The sequence below is a fragment of the Cebus imitator genome, unplaced genomic scaffold, assembly GCF_001604975.1.
Source record: "Cebus imitator isolate Cc_AM_T3 unplaced genomic scaffold, Cebus_imitator-1.0 Scaffold199, whole genome shotgun sequence".
Classification (NCBI taxonomy): Eukaryota; Metazoa; Chordata; class Mammalia; order Primates; family Cebidae; genus Cebus; species Cebus imitator.
Window position 1 is genome coordinate 4326091 of NW_016107514.1, and position 6012 is coordinate 4332102.

At 42.9% G+C, this 6012-nt stretch overlaps 1 pseudogene; it reads right to left on the reverse strand.

Annotated features, from left to right (window-relative positions):
• Positions 1–2372: 2372 nt before the first annotated feature.
• Positions 2373–4085, reverse strand: LOC108317257 (annotated as a pseudogene).
• Positions 4086–6012: the final 1927 nt, after the last annotated feature.

The window sequence follows — 6012 nt, forward strand, 5'->3', positions numbered from 1 at the left end:
GCTAGGAGTTCAAGACCAGCCTGAGCAACATCACTAGACCCTGTCTCAAAAAAATTTTTTTAATTAGCCAGGTGTGGTGACATTTGCCTGTAGTTCTAACTACTCAGAAGCCTGAGGCTGGAGGATTGCCTGAACCCAGGAGTTAAAGGTTACAGTAAGCTATGATCACACCACTGCACTCCAGCCCAGGTGACAGAGCAAGACCCTATTTCTATTTAAAAAAAAAAAAAAATTGGGCTGGGCAAGGTGGCTCACGCCTGTTATCCTAACACTTTTGGAGGCCTAGGTGCCAACAGTAGTGAGGTTAAGAAACCCTGTACTAGAATATGTTAATATTTAAAACACAAAATTGGTCGCTTCTATATCTCAGTATTACCTTTATCATCTCCAAAATTACCTCTATCTTTCAGTAAAACAAATATTCACTATATTAATAATTGGCTGAATAATTTGTTACATTGAAAGCAAAAAGACATGGATTTAAAGCAACAGCGCAAGTTTAAGCTTGCCTTAATCTCAAACCAATCAGCATGCACTCCCCTACTTTGAGCCCATAAAAGCCGTGGAGGCAGCCACACTGGGAGAGAAACCACCTGACTGCAAGGTTTGAGGACCACTCCCATGTCCCATCCCCACTGAAAGCTTTTCCGTCCCTCAATAAAATTATTCTTCACCCTCCTCGCCCTTCAAATTGTCAGTGTAACCTCATTCTTCTTGGATGTGGGACAAGAGCTCAGGAACTGCCTAATGCAGGTACAAGTCATAACACAGGGCAGCCAAGTGGGCAGGGTGCCTCCAGCAGCAGGCCCAGGGACAAGCAAGGCTCAGGCAGTGGAGGGGGGTGGGTAGCACCAGCTGTGGAGGTTCCCAGAAGGCAAAATGGCTGAGAAAAATCCTGTGTCACTTAGAAATGGAGTAAACTTTACATGGAATGCTGGAAGCCAAACTCCTGCCAAATCTATCAAACCATTCAACAGGCTGGTGAAAGCCACAGCATCAAACCCAAGACTACTATACAATTTATTGTCTTGACAAAAGTAAGTAGGATGGTAGAAAGGCTACGTGCTGTGTGTTAAAGACTGTTGCCCAATCTAACATGTTTGAAATTCCAAAAATTGTTCATAGCCTCTACATTTTATTAAAATTTAACTTGAAAATGCATTTACCAGCTGGTTGTCATAACTTCCTTCCTATCCAGCCGAGTAGTTTAGGAATATTTTGTGTAATCTACTATTTTAAAACAGGTAACAAGACCTCTTTTCTCTTCTTTACAATTCTATTAAAGTATTCCTATATGTAAATTAGAAATAAGCTGTCCTATTTAGGAATAGCTAAGCTGTTTTTTAAAAATTCTATTATGTTTTTATCTGATCCTCCATTTCTTCCTTGCTTTTCATACTCCCTTTTCTTCTTTTTTCCACATTTTTTCCTCTCTTCTGGTTTATCTTATACCCTGATTCCCTGAGAATAGATTTTATTCTTACTTTAGGAATTGTAGGCATTGTATGTTCTTGTAAGGTTTATTGCCGAGTTTAAAATGAGTAAACTGAGGCCAGTATAAGAAAATTAAATGCCAATTTATTTGGCTCCCGGGCAAGGTTCCATGGTCCCGGGGAAAGGGGCCAGGGAAGTCGCGCCAACTTCCTGGTGTTTTTATGGCTAGGAGGAACCAGCAAGGGGTGCGGGATTGAGACAGGGCGGGCCACTATTGGTTGGCGGGTTGTTGGGCAGGTTTTCCGGTGGGAGAGCCGGCTAGGAACCTTGCATCAGCTGGAGCCTTCCAGGGGAGCCATGCGCCAGAGCTAGGTGCCTAGTGCAGAGGTGGGTGTGTCCAACCTCCTGGCGAAGCAACCGGCCTTACAGTTCTCAGCTATATTCACAGCTTGAAAAAAAAAAAAAAAACAGCTGTGAGTTAAAGGCACTGATTCTAAACTTTTTGGATGAAACTTTGAAACTAATCCTTCCAGTAACAAAGCAAACAGAGTATTTGTTTGTTTAACATCTTTACTTTTTTTTTAATTTAGGAAGAAATTACTCTTTATTGATCAAATCGCCAGAAATTTGCAGCAAACGACTTAACCTCTTAATAACCACCAAGTCCTGGGCTCTGAGGCTTGCTCTGCCTCTCCCAGTCCTTAATGGGGTTTAGGGGGAGAGACGTCATTAACAGAGACCAAGCCAGATGGTTGCAGGTCCTCCTTTCCCAGTCATGACAAGCTGCTCAATTGTTGTCCAGAGCAGGAAAGAGCCAGTACTCAGGAAAGTCTAATAAAGAATGTGAGGTGGCATTATAAGATCTCTTTTAATAATTTAGATTTATCAACAGTATTCATCCAAAACTCTTTTGCTTCTGACCTAATTTCTTCATTTTGCAATTTGTGTGTGGTTTTAATAAATCATCTCAATCCCTGTGCAGAAATTAATCAACCCAGTGCAAAGAAAAATCCCTCAACCTGGAATAGCCTCATCTTACTTTGGAAAGAGAAAACAGGTATTTCTGCTCCTCCTCCACCCAAGCGATGAAAAAACATCCCCCACAAAGTTCAAAATGTTACTCTGGCCTCGGAATGTACATAAAGGCTGCTTTTGATGGGCTGATTCTAATCACCTGGAAAGGGCAGCTGGAACCACTGATGCAGGAAGACTTCTTTGGAAATTTCTTAAAATCAACTCTTAAGAACCATCGATGATTGTGTACAACAGCTCTACGGTCCAAACAGTTTCTGTTCTTTCATCTCACGAGCAAGGCTCAGAGGAGGCATTTGAATTGTCAGGAGCAAGAGCAGCAGCTGTGGCCCCACGAGGTATGACTTCAATAACTCACGGCTTGTCAATGATCTGGGCCATTTGGCTTCCCTTATCCACTATGCCAACGATCCACACTTGGTGACCCTCTCCGTACTTGGGGGATTTGATTTTGGAACAAAAGTGAGCCGCCTGTTCTCTAGGCAGACAAATCAGTAATCCCCCAGAGGTTTCAGCTGAGGTTCCTTGAAGGAGTGCAAACCGCCCACTGGCCTTGCTGAGGGCAGCCATCTTGGCAATTATTGGGACATTATGAATAACAAAGGACACTTTGTTTCTTTGTTGTTTCCCAAGGCTCTGGGAGTGTCCTAGAATGCCAAAGCCTGTGATATCTGTGGCCACATGGGCATTAAATGTGTGCATTAAACCTGCAGCAGTTCTGTTGAGGGTAGCCATATTGAACATGGCTTCCTGATAGGGCAGCTCCACCTGTTCTCCGGAGACCACCATCTTTACTTTATTCCGTCTTTCAGCATTATCCAGCCATTGGTGGGCATTGACAGCAACCTGGGTTCCTAACGTTTGGTTAACAACAGCACATCCCCAACCACCGCGCTGTCGGGCATTATGAATTCATTTGGCTGGCACACCACAGTGGCAACTCCACCGATTTTAATCCAAGGGTTGACCACAGTTTGCCCACCGGTCACGTCAGTCCTTCCTTCGTCAGCCGCATCCCGAAAGCCTTTGACCATGAGTGGTGTTACCTTTTCGCGTTCCTCCTCACTCATACTCTGGCTGACGCTGAGTAACATCAACATGTCACACTCAGTAATGCCCATGGCGTAGAGGTCACTCAGCACGTTGGCACCAGTTATGTGCCCCATCACGTAGGGATCTTCCACCAAGGGGTAAAAGAAGTCCGTGGTCTGCACCAGCAGCAGGCCCCCACGCCTCAGGGGGATGATGCAGGAGTCCATCCCTACGCCCAGGGCTGGAAAAGCGGGGCTGGGGCCCGCTGCGGTTTCCTAAGACGCCTCTTCCTGACCGCCCACCAGGCCTCGGCGCATCAGTCCCACCAGGAGTTTGAGCAGCGTCTCCTGCGGGACCTTGCAGCCTCAGCCCTTCATGCCGGAGAGGCCTGTCAGCCGCCAGCTCAGGCTCAGGCCCAACGCCTGAGGCAACAAGGGCCAGTAGCTGGGGAAGCTCCGGCCCAGAGTCTAGCCCGCCAGCCCGAGGAGCCTTCCGCAGCTGCCATCGCCGCCATTGCCTCTCCGCAGGCGCTCGCCGCCCAGGCTTCCGCCATCGCGCACGATCAGACTCAACGCCACATGCAGCCTTCCAGGTCTTCCTCTAATACCTTTTATTTTGAAAGAAGAACTCTTGAGTGATTTTTCACTACATTCCATCTGGGTCTTATACTATAATTCTCAGATGTTACATGAGATATGTTATTGTGTGAAGCAATTCCATTTTGTAGTAATCTATTATGATTCTCATTGTTTCTGTAGAGAAAAACCTTCAACCAAATACATTCTAAGCCTGCTTCAGTAGCAAGCAGCCTGTCAAGTAAATATTTTAACTGTTTCTTATCTAAATCATGGAAATGCTGTGTATTCTGATTCTAAGTTGTTGAACCAAAACAATTTTTTTGGTTCCAACTATATATAATTCAAGGTTTATTGCAATTGTGGGTTTTAACAGTTAACAGTTTTTTTGAAACATCAGAACACAGAAAATTATCCACTGGTACTATACACAATCTTTGTTGTTAGGTAAACTCAGATTATACTAATAGAAACACCTGGAATAGATGTTTTATCCTTGGTAGTTTATTTCACTCTCCTTCACCTTGTAATGATTCTCATGGTAGAGGGAGCAGGGGAGGGAGATATTTCTCAGAAGAACTAAGGCCTCCGAAAAATATAAGAGATATTATCTGTACACAAATACTTATAGAAGAAACTTAATGATTAGCTTTAACAATTGGAGGTAGGAATGAGTAAATGATGTTAGCTTTGGTTAAATGAAACAAATTGAAGTGAATGACACTTCATTGCTCTATTATTGAAGTCTTGATGAAGACCCAAGAGGGTAGAACATTTTATTTCACCAGTATTTTCTGTACAGATGGGGTAGGCCATGTGGTCTGTTTTTGCAACAACTGAAACTTTCCTACACGTTGACAAATGCCAGAATATTATATCCACTAATTTGAAAATTTTAACCATTGAAAGAGCTAAAGTTTATTTCTATGCCATTTATAAAAAGAAAGATGTAAGAAAATCATGAATTTATTTTCCACATGATAAACATACTAGTTACAAATTCAAACCCTGCATATCAGGACTGCTTGCAAAACTCTGCTTTCTTTTTCACGGTTTATTAATAGCTGGGATTTCCTGGACCTGTAGACCAGATCTCCTTATTATATTCTCTCACAAGACTCTGTGAAAGTTCACTGGAGCATTTATATGGTTATAGTTCTATATCATTCATTATTTAAAACTCAGCGTGGAACAGTGCCTAGAATATAGCAAGTACTCAATGATTACTTGAAAAAATAAATGAGTTAAGATTTACTGAGTTTAAGAAATTGGGCCAGGTACGGTGGCTCAAACCTGTAATCCCAGCACTTTGGCAGGCCAGGGCAGGAGGATCACTTGAAGTCAGGAGTTCAAGACCAGCCTGGCCAACATGGTGAAACCCACTACTAAAAATACAAAAATTAGCCTGGCATGGTGGGCCCATGCCTGTAATCCCAGCTACTCAGAGGCAGGAGATTTGCTTGAACCCAGGAGGCAGAGGTTGCAGTGAGCCAAGACTGTGTCATTGCACTCCAGCCTGGGCAACAGAGCAAGACACTGTCTCAAAAAAAAAAAAAAGGACATGAGAGAAGTTCCTAGTGGAAACTGGAATGTTATGTTTCTTTATTTTTCTTTGTGTTTTCATTTTTGTTGTTCTATTTCTCAATGAAGTGCTATTTATATGTGTAAGATCAGTTTGTGAAAAATAATTGAGCTGCACTTTCTGTGTGTAGGTTAGACTTCAATTAAAAAAAAAATATCCTACTATCCCCCCAATAAAAATCTGTTTTAGATCCCTTGCATAATTTCAATAGTAACTAAACTTATATTTTCTTTTCTTTTCTTTCTTCAAGAAGACATGAGGTCTCACTGTGTTGCCCAGGCTGCTCTAGAACTCCTAGGCTCAAATGATCCTCCTGCCTCAACCTTATAAAGTGCTAGGATTACAAGTATGAGCCAC